A 16524-nucleotide genomic window follows, 5' to 3' on the forward strand; every position below is an offset into this window, starting at 1 on the left:
GCCTGGGTTGTATGGTATAACTATGCTTACTTTGTAAAACTGCCAAATGCTGTTTTATAAAACCATTCCCTAGGAGAGTTCGCAATGTAAAAACAACTTGCCCTTATTTTTCCCTTTATTTTCTCAACCCCTTTTTCTTAATGTTGCTTTTACTATTGGCAACCCATGCAAAACATATTCTCCTTTGGCTCTGTCTTTTATATTCTTTACAGCCTTCTACATTTATTATTTTCTTTTTCCTCAGCATTTTTTTCTGCCACATAACAATAGATTAGATAAATTCATTAATCTGAGCCTCTTTAAAATACCTATGACTTATCAGGTGTTGCAGTGCCTTGCCTCTTAAGTTTAAACCACCATAGGTTGATAGGACACTCCAGGTTAATTTGGATGAAAGGAGAGTTTGTTTCTTAAAATAACAAATTCTTTTTCACTTTTTAAACAGCTTTATTGAGGTGTAATTGATATACAAAAATCTACAATATTCAATGTATACAATTTGATGAGTTTGGACATACATGCATACCCATTAATTCATCACAACAATCAAGATAATAAAAATATCCATCACCTCCAAAAGTTTCCTGTGCCCATTTTTTTTTTGTGGTAACAACATTTAAGATGATATCTACCCTCTTAACAGAATTTTAAGTGCATAATATAGTATTGTTAATTATAGGCATTATGTTGTGCACTATATCTCTAGAACACGTTTATCTTGCATAACCTTATATCCATTGAACAGCAACTCCCTGTTTCCCTCACCCCTAACACCTTGGCAGCCACCATCCCATTCTTTAAATCTATAAACTTGATTATTTTAGATGCCTCATATAAGTAGAATCATGCAGTATTTGTCCTTTTGTGACTGGCTTATTTCACTTAGCATAATGTCTTCCAGGTTCATTCGTGTTGTTGCATATGGCAGGATTTCCTTCTTTTTAAAGGCTGAATAGGGACTTCTCTGGTGGCACAGTGGTTAAGAATCTGCTTGCCAATGCAGGGGACACGGGTTCGAGCCCTGCTCCGGGAAGATCCTACATGCCGTGGAGCAACTAAGCCCATGCACCACAACTACTGAGCCTGTGCTCTAGAGCCCGTGAGCCACAACTACTGAGCCCACGTGCTGCAACTACTGAAGCCCACGCGCCTAGAGCCCGTGCTCCACAATGAGAAGCCACTGCAATGAGAAGCCCACGCACTGCAAAGAAGAGTAGTCCCCGCTCACCACAACTAGAGAAAGCCTGTGCGCAGCAACGAAAACCCAACACAGCCAAAAATAAATAAATAAAATATATAAATTTATAAAAAAAGAAAGAAAAGCAAGGTAATGGTTCATCAATGATAATAAAAATACCACACTAATGCAAGATGTTAATAATAGAGGAAACGCTGGTGTATTAGGAGGGGAGGGGGCATATAGGAATTCTCTGTACTTTCCACTTCATTTTTCTATAAATCTAAAGCTACTCTAAAAATTGTCATAGTAATAATAATAGTAATAATAATCAGCAAGGTAATTTCATTGTTTCTATTAAATGCCAGGTACAGTATATCAATATTATGGAGCAAATTCTTGAACAGGTTCCTGGTTTGGGTATTGTACCCTGAGAAAGAAGTAGAACAGAGCTTGGGTCCTCAAAAATAGATACAGAGGAAAGTTTAAAGGACAGGCAGCTGCATCCATGGGTATAAAATGCTAGAATATAAGGACTTTATGTCCTTATTTTGTCAAATGGCAACCCTGTCTGCCTGTTGGTTGGTTCCCAGGGTATCCACCCTACAGAGAAGCCTGCCTATTGACAAATGCCATGCCCTTATGTGAAACCCACCCTCCTCTTCAAATGAAAGGATTTTTAGGGAGATAGAAGAACCAAACTGCAGAAGAAACCCATACAAAGAGGAAAAAAATATAGCCTGAAAAAGATAGATCAGGATGAACTGACACAACAACCATCCTGGAAGAGACAGAAACAATTCAGATAAGAGAAGAAAATATTTTAAAAAGTAAAAAAAAAATTAAAATCCAGTTAGTGTCTTTAGAAGTACAAAAGAAGAAACTCAATCTATAAAACAAAAGCATGGCTATCAGTGAAAAAAAAAAGAAACGATCAGAGGATAAGACAGTTACTAGAAATTTAAACATTCAGTAGGTGTGATAAATACTAGAAAGGACATGGTTGAAAAAGCAATTGGCAATTTGAAAGATAGAGGTAAATAATAAAGAGATGAGAAATATGATTGACAAGGGACATAGTAGATAGATTCAGAAAGTACAGCATTAATAGAAATTCTGTAAGGATGTAACAGACAGTGGAAGGGAGAAAAACAACAATAAAGACAATTTTCTTGAGCTGAAGAGTCTTCAGATTGAAAGAATCCTCTAAGAGCCAAGGAGAAAGAAATTTTTAAAGATAACATCTAGGAACATTTTGATAACACTTTCTGAACTCTTAAGGATAAAAGGGATATCCTAAAAGCTTTCAGAGAGAAATAAAAAAAGATCCTTACAAAGGAACAGAATCAGCTTCAGACAGTTCATCAGCATTACTGGGAAGTGTAAGACAAAGGGAATTCCTTCCAAGTCTGAGATAAAAGGATTTTTGAACTTAAAATCTATATCCAGCCACACAATCAAGTGAAGGTAAGATAGACTGTCAAGATGAAAACACTCAAAAAGTTTATGAGCAATGGACATCATATGAAGAAAATTGAGAATGTACTCCTGAAAAAAAAAATTGCAAAGATGAACACAGAAGATACTGGAGATAGTAAGGATCAGTATGCCTCAAGTCACACATTTCTTTGGCTGTTATGCTACTTGATTCTACACTGAAAATTATGGTATTCATTACCATTACATTTTAAGGGCTGTTTGTTTTTAGTTTTAAAATAAATCTATGTAAAAGGCCCAGAGGTGTAATTTTAGTTACAGATCATAATATAAACTATCATAAACTTAACAATGCAAGAAACGATATCATTAGTAATACAATTTCAATTTCTAACTTCTATATTCTCATTAAGTTCACTGATTCTGTGTGACTTTCCCCTAGGGCCCGTGTTGGCTAGACAACAGCCAAGTGTTATCCACCCACATTGCTTCAACCATCATCTCTATCCAGAAAAATATTGAATCTGTGTTTTGAGCTCTTACTTCACTCTTGGACTCCAGTCTATAGTTCAGACCAACCATTGAATATCTTGCTCTGGGTGTCCTACCAGAATCTCAAACTCAACATGTCCCAGTCTGAATCCATCATGTACTTCTGGTTAAATGCCCAGAAAGATTTTCCTTATGACTACCTTACCTCTAAGTACCTAAGCTTCTTAGGCTTACAACCTTAGTCTTCCTAGATGCTTCCTTTCTTTCATCCTCTTGGATATTATTGTTATAAAATCCTAGATTTCTACTTTTGTCCTGTGTTTTATATGACAAGATAGAGCCCTATATATCCTCGCTTATCCCAGCCTTCATTGTTTCTTGCATCAGCCTTCCAAAACTATCTCCTGCCTTGTCTATAATGTTTCCTTTATTATATGTATACCACCTTTTGTCATTAGATTAGTCATCCTAAAGTATAGACATAATTTGGTGATTCCCTTGCTCAAAAATTTTCAGGACCATTTAATAGTTTCCAACACTTATGCAGTGGTTCTCAAATTTTAGTGTGGCAAACAATACATGGGGAGCTAGCTGCAAGTGTGCATTCTGGAGGCTTATTTGGCAGAGATTCTGATTTATTTATTTGTGAATAGGGCTCAGGAAACTCTATTTTTAACAAATGACCCAAGTGGGTTGTGGAAATGTACTTGCCTTTTGGGCTAATATCCAAATTCTTTAGCTCTATAATAATCTTCAGTGACTGGTTTCTAGAATACTTTTTTTTAAGCCTTTACTCACCACCTCCCTACACATATACATGCTTTAATGAATAATCCCACGTTCATTGGTTTAGACACTAAACTTTCCAGATTTCATTTTCTTTTTTTAAAAAATAAATTTATTTATTTATTTTTGGCTGCTTTGGGTCTTTGTGGCTACGTGTGGGCTTTCTCTAGTTGTGGAGAGCAGGGGCTACTCTTTGTTGCGGTGCGCCGGTTTCTGAATGCGGTGGCTTCTCTTGTTGTGGAGCACAGACTCTAGGCACGCGGGCTCAATAGGTGTGGCTCGGGGCCTCTAGAGTGCAGGCTCAGCAGTTGTGGTGCATGGGCTAGCTGCTCCACGGCATGTGGGATCCTCGCGGACCAGGGATCGAACCCATGTCCCCTACCTTGGGAGGTGGATTCTTAACCACTGCGCCACCAGGGAAGTCCCTTCATTGATTTTCTTAATCTTATATTTTGAGCTAGAGTACACTGCCTGTTAATTTCTGCCTGTCTTTCTCACCTTTAGGGACCTGATTTGAATGCCACGCCTAAAACTCCCCATTCCCTGGCCAGATGTGAACTCTCCTTTCTCTGAACCCCCAAAGTAATGTAATAGGGTGACCCTGCATGAGATTAGACCTAAGAATTTTTTTAATTTTAGTGAACAAAGACTGAGGGGGGAAAAAAGAAGTCAAAGCTAGTGTTTTATATCCTGAAAGGCAGAGGTTTAGATTTTTCTTTACAGCAAATTTCCCTTTGTTTTGGAAATGAAATTGGGCTCAGTGAAGTACCAGCTGTGTATGCAGATTGTGTTTACATTATAATCCACACAATGCTTATTCACAGAGAGTAGTTGGTGGACAATGATACGCTTCTCCTTGATCTTAAGGAAAAAGAGGACTTCCCTGGTGACACAGTGGTTAAGAATCCACCTGCCAGTGCAGGAGACACGGGTTTGATCCCTGGTCTGGGAAGATCCCACATGCCGTGGAGCAACTAAGCCCGTGCACCACAACTATTGAGCCTGCGCTCTAGAGCCCACAAGCTACAACTACTGAGCCCACATGCCACAATTACTGAAGCCCACGCACCTAGAGCCCATGCTCCGCAACAAAGAGAAGCCACCGCAATAAGAAGCCCGCGCACCGCAACAAAGAGTAGCCCCTGCTCATGGCAATCAGCGAAAGCCCGCACGCAGCAACGAAGACCCAACGCAGCCAAAAATAAAAAGAAATGTAAAAATAAATTTATAAAAAACAAAAAGGAAAGAGAAAATTCTAAATATGATCAGATTTTACTGTGATGTACAAGAAGTGAATGATAAATGTATTAGTTTGCTAGGGCTGTCGTAACAAAGTACCAAGACTGGGTGACCTAAACAAAATAAATTTATTTCCTCATGGTTCTGGAGGCTAAAAGTCCAAGATCAATGTGTTGGCAGGGTTGATTTCTTGGCTTGTAGATGGCTGTCTTCTCCTTGTGTCTTCATGTGGTCTTTACTCTGTGTGTGTCTGTGTCCAAATTTTTTCTTTTTATGAGGATACCAGTTATATTGGATTAGAGCCTACCTTAGTGACCTCATTTTAACTTAATTACCTTTTTAAAGACTCTTTCTCCAAATGGAGTCACAATGAGGTACTGCATGCCGTGTCCCCCGCAAATTCATATGTTGAAACCCTAAAACCCAAAGATGGAGTTTTGGGGAAGTAATTAGGTTATGAAGGTGGAGCCCTCACGATGAGATTAGTGTCCTTAAAAGAAGAGACAGGAGTGTCTCTCTCTCTCTCTCTCTCCCGCCACCTACCATGTGAGAACACAACAGGCATGCATCCATCTGCAAACCAACACTAGGTCACTAGACCCCAAATTTACTGGTGCCTTAATCTTGGACTTCCCAGCTTCCAGAACTGTGAGGAATAAATTTCTGGTGTTTAAGCCATCCTTTCTATATTTTTGTTATAGCAGCCTGAACTAAAACATCTATTCAGTAGCTATGAAAGAGATTTGCAAAAATGTGAAACAATGCCACTCCTTTTACCAATATTTTTTTGTTTTGAAAAATTTAGTTTTTTTTTTCTTTAACATCTTTATTGGAGTATAATTGCTTTACAATGGTGTGTTACTTTCTGCTTTATAACAAAGTGAATCAGTTATACATATACATATATCCCCATATCTCTTCCCTCCTGTGTCTCCCTCCCCCCACCCTCCTTATCCCACCCCTCTAGGTGGTCACAAAGCACCAAGCTGATCTCCCTGTGCTATGCAGCTGCTTCCCACTAGCTAGCTATTTTACGTTTGGTACTGTATATATGTCCATGCCACTCTCTCACTTTGTCCCAGCTTACCCTTCCCCCTCTCCATATCCTCAAGTCCATTCTCTAGTAGGTCTGTGTCTTTATTCCCATCTTGCCCCTAGGTTCTTCATGACCATTTTTTTTTTTTTTTTAGATTCCATATATATGTGTTAGCATACGGTATTTGTTTTTCTCTTTCTGACTTACTTCACTCTGTATGACAGACTCTAGATCCATCTACCTCACTACAAATAACTCAATTTCATTTTTTTATGTCTGAGTAATATTCCATTGTATATATGTGCCACATCTTCTTTATCCATTCATCTGTCGATGGGCATTTCGGTTGCTTCCATGTCCTGGCTATCGTAAATAGTGCTGCAATGAACATTGTGGTACTTGAGTATTTTTGAATTATGGTTTTCTCAGGGTATACACCCAGTAGTGGGATAGCTGGGTCATATGGTAGTTCTATTTTTAGTTTTTGAAGGAACCTCCATACTGTTCTCCATAGTGGCTGTATTAATGTACATTCTGACCAACAGTGCAAGAGGGTTCCCTTTTCTCCACACCGTCTCTAGCATTTATTGTTTGTAGATTTTTTGATGATGGCCATGTGACCAGTGTGAGATGATATCTCATTGTAGTTTTGATTTGCATTTCTCTAATGATTAATGATGTTGAGCATTCTTTCATGTGTTTGTTGGCAATCTGTATATCTTCTTTGGAGAAATGTCTATTTAGGTCTTCTGCCCATTTTTGGACTGGGTTTTTTGTTTTTTTGATATTGAGCTGCATGAGCTGCTTGTAAATTTTGGAGATTAATCCTTTGTCAGTTCCTTCATTTGCACATATTTTCTCCCATTCTGAGGGTTGTCTTTTTGTCTTCTTTATGGTTTCCTTTGCTGTGCAAAAACTTTTAAGTTTTATGACATCCCATTTGTTTATTTTTGTTTTTATTTCCATTTCTCTAAGAGGTGGGTCAAAAAGGATCTTGCTGTGATTTATGTCATAGAGTGTTTTGCCTATGTTTTCCTCTAAGAGTTTGGTAGTGTCTGGCCTTACATTTAGGTCTTTGATCCATTTTGAGTTTATTTTTGTGTATGGTGTTAGGGAGTGTTCTAATGTCATTCTTTTACATGTAGCTGTCCAGTTTTCCCAGCACCACTTATTGAAAATGCTGTCTTTTCTCCACTGTATATTCTTGCCTCCTTTATCAAAGATAAGGTGACCATATGTGCATGGGTTTATCTCTGGGCTTTCTATCCTGTTCCATTGATCTATATTTATATTTTTGTGCCAGTACCATACTGTCTTGATTACTGTAGCGTTGTAGTATAGTCTGAAGTCCAGGAGCCTGATTCCTCCAGCTCCGTTTTTCTTTCTCAAGATTGCTTTGGCTATTCGGGGTCTTTTGTGTTTCCATACAAATTGTGAAATTTTTTGTTCTAGTTCTGTGAAAAATTCCATTGGTAGCTTCATAGGGATTGCACTGAATCTGTAGATTGCTTTGGGTAGTAGAGTAATTTTCACAATAGTGATTCTTCCAATCCAAGAACATGGTATATCTCTCCATCTATTTGTATCATCTTTAATTTCTTTCATCAGTGTCTTATAATTTTCTGCATACAGGTCTTTTGTCTCCTTAGGTAGGTTTATTCCTAGATATTTTATTCTTTTTGTTGCAGTGGTAAATGGGAGTGTTTTCTTAATTTCACTTTCAGATTTTTCATCATTAGTGTATAGGAATGCAAGAGATTTCTGTGCATTAATTTTGTATCCTGCTACTTTACCAAATTCATTGATTAGCTCTAGTATTTTTCTGGTAGCATCTTTAGGATTCTCTATGTATAGTATCATGTCATCTGCACACAGTGACAGTTTTACTTCTTCTTTTCCTATTTGGAGTCGTTTTATCTTTTTTTCTTCTCTGATTGCCGTGGCTAGGACTTCCAAAACTATGTTGAATAATAGTGCTGAGAGTGGGCAACCTTGTCTTGTTCCTGATCTTAGTGGAAATGGTTTCAGTTTTTCACCATTGAGGATGATGTTGGCTGTGGGTTTGTCATATATGGCCTTTATTATGTTGAGGAAAATTCCCTCTATGCCTACTTTCTGGAGGATTTTTATCATAAATGGGTGTTGAATTTTGTTGAAAGCCTTCTCTGCATCTATTGAGATGATCATAGGGTTTTTCTCCTTCAATTTTTTAATATGGTGTATCACATTGTTTGATTTGCATATATTGAATAATCCTTGCATTCCTGGAGTACACCCCACTTGATCATGGTGTATGATCCTTTTAATGTGCTGTTGGATTCTGTTTGCTAGTATTTTGTTGAGGATTTTTGCATCTATGTTCACCAGTGATAATGGCCTGTAGTTTTCTTTCTTTGTGACATCTTTGTCTGGTTTTGGTATCAGGGTGATGCTGGCCTTGTAGAATGAGTTTAGGCGTGTTCCTCCCTCTGCTATATTTTGGAAGAGTTTGAGAAGGATAGGTGTTAGCTGTTCTCTAAATGTTTGATAGAATTTGCCTGTGAAGCCATCTGGTCCTGGGCTTTTGTTTGTTGGAAGATTTTAAATCACAGTTTCAATTTCAGAGCTTGTGATTGGTCTGTTCATATTTTCTATTTCTTACTGGTTCAGTCTCGGAAGGTTGTGCATTCCTAAGAATTTGTCCATTTAGGTTTTTTTTTCCTTATGAAATATGTTATGTATGTTATGTTAATGTGTAATGGGTTTATTGTTACTTTAAAAATAATTTGGAAATAAATATTTTATTTTTATTTATTTTTGTCTTTCTTTAAATTGAAGTGTAGTTGATTTACAATATTGTGTTAGTTTCAGGTGTATAGCAAAGTGATTCACTTATATGTATTTTTTCAGATTATTTTCCATTATGTTGAATATTGTTCCCTGTGTTATACAGTAAATCCTTGTTGCTTATCTATTTTATGTATGGTAGTGCATATCTGTTAATCCCATACTCCTAAGTAAGTGATATCATATAATATTGTCTTTCTTTGTCTGACTTACTTCACTTAGTGTGACAATCTCTAGGTCCATCCATGTTGTTGCAGATGGCAAAATTTCATTTTTTTATGGCTGAGTAATATTCCATTGTATATATATACCACATCTTTGTACATTCATCTGTTGATGGACACTTAGGTTGTTTCCATGTCTTGGCTATTGTAAGTAGTGCTGCTGTGAATTTTGTGGTACATGTTGTTTTCACATTAGAGTTTTTGTCTTTTCCAGATGTATGCCCAGGAGTGGAATTGCTGGATCATGTGGTAGCTCTGTTTTTAATTTATTAAGAAACAACCATATTGTTCTCTATAGTGGCTGCACCAATTTATATTCCCACCAACAGTGTAGGAGGGTTCCTTTTTCTCCACACCCTCTCCAGCATTCATTATTTGTAGACTTTTTGATGATGACCTTCTGACCAGTGTGAGGTTATACCTCATTGTGATTTTGATTTGCATTTCTCTAATAACTAGCGATATTGAGCATCTTTTCATGTGCCTGTTGGCCATCTGTATGTCTTCTTTGGAGAAATATCTATTTAGGTCTTCTGCCCATTTTTTGATTGGACTGTTTGTTTTTTTGATATTGAGCTGTATGAGCTGTTTGCATATTTTGGAAATTAAGCCCTTGTCGGTTGCATGGTTTGCAAATATTTTCTCCCATTCTGTAGGTTGTCTTTTTGTTTTGCTGATGGTTTCCTTTGCTGTGCAAAAGCTTTTAAGTTTGATTAGGTCCAGTTTGTTTATTTTGCTTTTATTTCTTTTGCCTTGGGAGACTGATCTAAGAAAATATTGCTACAATTTATGTCAGAGAATGTTTTGCCTATGGAAATGAATATTTTTAAATTGTTTTAATTTATAATACATCAAATATTAATAGATATAACCCATGTAAAACTCTTTGGGGTCCTCAGTTTTTTTAATAGTGTAAAGGGATCCTGAGACCAAGGTATTGAGTAGAGAGAGTGCAGACTATATCAGGGCATTGATCTCACAGAGGGAGATAAGTGCCCTTATTTCAGCTGGGGTGGCAGCCTGGGTTGGGGAGAGAGAGGAGAGTTTAAGAATGGAAACAGGTGTAGGGCCTACTCCCTGCCCCACCTTAGGGTTTGCACCTTGGTTTGGTAAAGTAGATAAGCCAGAAAGGTTTGGGGGATTGCAGAGCAGAGTGACTTTGTGCTTGGCTTTCCACAGAGAGGCTGGGTGGAGATGTCTTGCAGTGCTTCTCTCCAATATGAAGTGGTTGTTTGAGTGTACCCTCCTTGATTCCCTGAAACCTGTGAGTAGAATGAAGTAAATGCAGATGTGTATGTCCTTTACGGATATGTGGAATGTGGCTGAAAGTTTGGGACTAACTTGCTTGCAGGTAAATAGTCCAAAGCTGGGGTCCAGTTGGAGGTCATGGGAAAGTCACAGAGAACCAGCACCATTCATGAGGGCCAGGGCAAAGCCAAGTTATCAGTGGTGGGGGGACCACTGATGTTGACAGGAATGAGAGAACAGCCAGCACTCAGACACTGCAGCTGAAAAAGGCTGAAAGAGAGATACTCACAGGCAGGACCAAGGTGAGGTTCTGGGACACAACAGATTGACATGGGAAGAGCTGCCTCTCTCCTGTTACTTAAGCTTACCCCGCTGAGAGGGGAAGATCCCAAACCAAGGAGAACCAAAGAGACTGAACTAAATTGAAAAACTGTTTTTTGTTTTTTAATGTACAAGTGAATAAGCAACTTTTTTTTTTTTTTTCCTGTTGCATGGAAATGGAGGCCCATGAGCAAGTTAGGTTTACTTACAGAAGAATAAAGAAAGTTACATCTGAGGTATGACTCTTTTCTTATTTCTCTCTCTCACTAAATCTTAGTTCTTATAGTAGGTCTGCATTATACTCACAGTTGTGTCCCTAGAGTTTAGGCTTATGTTTGATCAGTCAACAGTTATTTGTTAATTGGATGAAGAATGAACTGATTTGGAGATCTCAGTTCTGTTTTATGTTTGCCCTTCTTATATACAAATAAGTTTATGTAACCAACCAGGCCAGACTGAGCCCAAAGCCCTATGGCAATCAAGTCAAACTTCTGCTCAAACCATCCCCTGGCTTCCCAGGTGCTCCTTAAACTTTAAAGTTTAAGTCCTTGCAGTGACCTTCCAACATTCCCCCACACCAGCTCTTTGCTTTATCTTCTATATCTCTCCCCTCTGCTCACCCCATTCCAGCTACTCTGGCCTCTTTGTAGGACCTAGAATACATGGGGCATGTCTGCTTTTGAAACCGTGCACCTCAGATTGGGACTTGAACCCACGTGTCGGGACTTGAACCCAGCCTAAACCCAGATTGGGACTTGAACCCACACAGCCGGGACTCGAACCCGGCCAAAACTCAGATTGGGACTTGAACCCACAGGGTCAGGACTCGAACCTGGCCAGAACCCTGATTGGGACTTGAACCCACGTGGCTGGGACTCAAACCTGGCCAAAACTCAGATTGGGACTCGAACCCACGCAGACGGGACTTGAACCTGGCCAAAACTCACGTCTTCCAACTGAGATCACACACCTGGTTTCGGGACTTAATGAAGCTCAGGTTCTTGATGTCTCATCGCAGAAAGAATTCAGTGAGAGACAAAGTGATAAGTAAGAAGTGGATTTATCTATAGAGAAACACACTCCACAGACAGAGTGTGTGCCATCTCAGAAGGTGAGAAAGGCACCAGGGTATGGGGTTGTCAGTTTTTATAGGGGTGGGTAATTTCATAGGCTAATGAGTGGGAGGAGTATTCCAGCTATTTTGGGGAGGGGTGGGGATTTCCAGGAATTGGGCCAGTGCCCACTTTTTGATCCTTATGGTTGGCCTTAGAACTGTCATGGCACCTGTGGGTGTGTCATTTAGCTTACTGATGTGTTACAATGAGCGTATACTGAGGCTCAAGTTCTAGTGGAAGTTGACTTGTCTGCCATCTTGGACCCATTTGGTTCTAATCCGTTTATGTCCTCGGGCTATGTCATTCTTTCAAAGGTTATGACCTGCCCCCTTCCCTCCTCTTTCACTTTGAACACCTTTCCCTAGATGTTCACCCATAGGAACCCCCAACCCTCTCTAGTCTTTGTTCAAATGCCACCTTCTCCTTGAAACCTTCCAGTCCTAACTGCCCTGTTTAAAATTGCAACCTACCCAATCCCACCCAAGAAGCCTTTTCCTGCTTTATTTATCCCCATAGCACTTAGCACTTTTCTAATTCATATGTATATTTTTAAATTTGTATTGCTTATGGTCTGTCCTTACTAAAATGCTCCATGAGGATAAGGATACGTGTTTAAAACTTTCTTTTACTGCAAGAATATTGCTTGGCATAAAGTAGGCTCTTAACACACCCTTGTTGAATTTATTGAGTTGAATTGAGTATTGGTTCTTTCCTGGAACGTCATTCCTAGAAATCTCTCTGAATCACCTCTTTTCTGGCACACAGCCCTGTTCAGCTCCCTGGAGATATACTCTGTTTTCCTATTCTGACAATTGGCTTTCAAAACTTTTCTAATCACCAATCCCTATTCAAGGAGGTTATCTAGCTATTCAAGGAGTTTATCTAGAAGTCTTATCCACCTTCTTTGTTTTTTACTCTCTGTTGGATCATCTATTTTCTGAGAAGACCCTCTATTTCCTTCATGTCACCGTCATTCTTCACACCTCCACCCCCAGTCACACTGTTGCTGTTGGCAGCCTTGACTCATCTGTTCTGTAATCTGACCGTAAACAAGTTTCACTCACTACCAATGTTAACATATTGAATTCTCCCATTTACATTGCAACTACTCTTAGCCCAACTGGATTGAAGCCATTCTTATACATACATATTTTTGGAAATTTTTTTCTAGGATGTGTGGGGAGTGGAGGGAGTAGGAGGGTGGGGAAAGATGGGAATTAGGCATAGTAATTATATCATGAACTCAGGACCCTCCACAGTCAGCACACATTTTTTTTTCTTTTTTTTAAAACAGCTGGCAGGGATTTTTGAGATCCATTGCCTTAATTTACAGAAATGAGCAAACACTGCCCTACAGATATTAAATTCTTTCCCAAGGTCACCAACAAATAAGTGGTAGAGCTGGTAACAGAACCCAGCTTTTCTATTTCTCTAGCCAGTGCTCTTTCTGTTCTATCATGCTACCTCTCAATAAGAATATTTCAAGAAAATCATTTGCCTTCTTCCTCTCCATCACCTCTCCTCTCTTCATGAGTTTTTTAAATTTTGATTTAGTGGAGTTTATGAATTCAGATAATTACACGGTCCTTAGGTTTTGTCATGAAGACACAATCTTAGGGGGTCATAGGTGGAACCAAAACGCAACTATTTTATTCAATTCCTAGTTCCCTACTTTTCCCACTGAAACACATTAACATTTTATGTGTGGCATTGAAGTTAATTATCAATCCCCAGTTACAACCTATGGAGTTAATATACAATATGGTCAGGTTAAAATAGGTATTGTGTACAAAATTTGTAAAAATGACTTGAATAGTTTCCATGGAAATATTATTAGTGTCTTGGTAACATTGGGAATCTGCTACATTACATCATGGTTCTAAACTGGATGGGAACAAATATGAAAGTATTCAAATAAGGGTGGTGTAATTATATATGCTGGGTATAAAAATAGCAGATTGCAAAAATAAAAAAAACCCACAATCCTCCTTGCCTTCTTGTTTATATGTCCTTTGCAACGTGAGTCTGCTGGCCTTGTGACTTGCTTTGGCCAACAGAATGAAGCAGAAATGACATTGCACCAAATCTGGGCCTAGGTCTCAAGAGTCCTCATATGCTTCACAGGTGAGTTCCAAGTTTCGGCCTTAACAGGCCTTGGAAGCCTGCCCAGACACATGAGAATAAGCCTGGGCTAGCCTGCTGGAGGGCAAGAGATCATGGGTAGCAGAGACAAGGTGTCCCAGCTTAGGCCATCCTGGACCAGCCACCTTCTAGCCAACCCAGCAAATGACCACATATGCATATGTGAACCCCATGAAGACCAGAAAAATCACCCAGCTGAGCCTGACCCAAATTACTGACCTGCAGAACTCTTGTTTTGAGGCACTAACTTTCGGCGTAGTTTGTTATGCAGCTAATTTACACAGATTACTCAGCTAACCATTTAGTTTAGTAGCTAACTAATCCAGGTTAGGAAGTCTTTTCTAGTGAATTCATTTATAATGTTATCTCTGAGTCAAAGCAAGGCATTATTTAAGGATGGATGTGCCTGTAGTCCAATGTTCATTTTGAGTTTTAGTTGGAAATTATAGACTTGCTAGTTTTAGCTGTGGGTTCTATTTTAGCTTCAAAGTTTATCTCTGGAGTCTTAGAAACAGGAGAATTTTGTTTTATATGTGCTATGTAAATAAGATGATATTTTAAGCCTGTGGTGGTAATAAAAGTGAACCAGGAATTAGAGAACTTAATGTTTTTCTTGACCTTCCACTGGTACCCTGAGGCTGTGTCTTCCTAGTTAATGCAAGTCTCTGCAGAGGAGGGTAAATTCCAGGCTCTCTCCTTGTCAGCAGGTGGAATGAAGTGAGGGAGGTGAAGGAAGTGGCCATCCTGATGTGAGAATGGAAAGTTAACAACAACAACAGCAATAACACAACAACAATACTTTGCAAGTTAGTCTAATTTGTGTTGATTATGTCTTTCAAGGATATCCTTAGTTGTCCTGATAAAAACTAGGAATGATGCACTTGCAGAGAATGTAGCTTATTAGTAAGAAGCCCATAGAACTGTGTATGTTTCAGCCTTCCTTTGTGAACTCGGCTGTTCCTCACATCACCTTGTCTCATTTATTACCAACTATATACGAAAACATTCTCCCCTTTAGAAGGATGTCGAGGTTTAACATTTGAGTATATTGCATGCTGAGAAAAAGGACCAAATGCAATCAATCATCCAGTAGTTTTAAATGGCAGCTTTAAATACTATGCGGAGATACAATAATTATATAGATGAACAATGTATCTAGCTTTTATAGAGATCTATTTAACACATTGCAGTGTGAGAATGAAACCACTAGATGGCAAAAGAATGATTCTAATCACCGAAGCTTTTTTCTTTCTCCAAACTAAATGATATAACCGTTTGAGCTAATTAACCCTGTCATTAATTCAATGGAAGGGTTAATTAGTTAAAGCTAAGCATAATAGTTACAGTTTCCAAAAATATTTTAACCTTTAAAAAAGTCTCCATTTCATTTGTGTTCAGGGAACACCAAGGAATGAGGATTTGGCTTACCAAGAATAAATCCACATTTCTTTTTGGTTTAAAAAGAATCTGACGTTAGAATGTTAGGATCTAACATTTAAAGTCGATTACAGTGAGTAGACACAGAGCTCAAATATGCTAAGATCTCCCTGAAATTCAAATGAAGTTAAGTGTCTTACATTCTGGCCCCAAATTCATATATAGGGAGAGGAGATTAGGGAAAAGGGAATACCCTTTCCTTGAGTGAATTTGGAAAAAGAAGATTCACGAGTAAGTTAGGGGCTTCCCTGGTGGCGCAGTGGTTGAGAGTCCGCCTGCCAGTGCAGAGGACACGGGTTCGAGCCCTGGTCTGGGAGGATCCCACATGCCGCAGAGCGGCTGGGCCCGTGAGCCACAATTACTGAGCCTGCGCATCTGGAACCTGTGCTCCACAACAAGAGAGGCCGCAATAGTGAGACGCCTGCGCACCGCGATGAAGAGTGGCCCCCGCTTGCCGCAACTAGAGAAAGCCCTCGCACAGAAACGAAGACCCAACACAGCCATAAAAAAAAAAAAAAAAAAAAAGAGTAAGTTAGGTTTAACTTCCCACTTCAAATTATTGTTTAGCCAAGCCAGGTTATTAGGCTTAATGGAGAAGGAGGATGGAAGCGGGGAGGGGTGATGGAAAGAATGTTGAGCTAATTACACAATAAAAGGCAACATTCTGATGTATTGCTATGACTTTCCTTATGTTATCTCTTAAAATCCTTCCCATGAACCTATGAGATGAGTATTATTACCATCCTCATTTTATAGTAGAAGAAACTGAGGCTCAAAGTGGTGGTTAACTAGCCAAAGATTACCTCGTTAATAAGTAGTAGAATCACATTTTGAACCCAGGTAATCTGAGTCCAGAGTCCTTGCTTTTAGCTATTCTACTCTCCCACCCCTGAACACAAGCTAAAAATAGCATAGCCTCAGTTTTTGTACTTCTATAAGAAAATTTGTTTCATACATAGCATAATACATAATAAACAATATACTGACACAATCTAATGTATAACATAAGCCATATATATAGTAAAATTGACTACAGTTTTCTTA

Source organism: Balaenoptera borealis, assembly GCF_965194805.1.
Source record: "Balaenoptera borealis genome assembly, chromosome: 4".
NCBI lineage: Eukaryota > Metazoa > Chordata > Mammalia > Artiodactyla > Balaenopteridae > Balaenoptera > Balaenoptera borealis.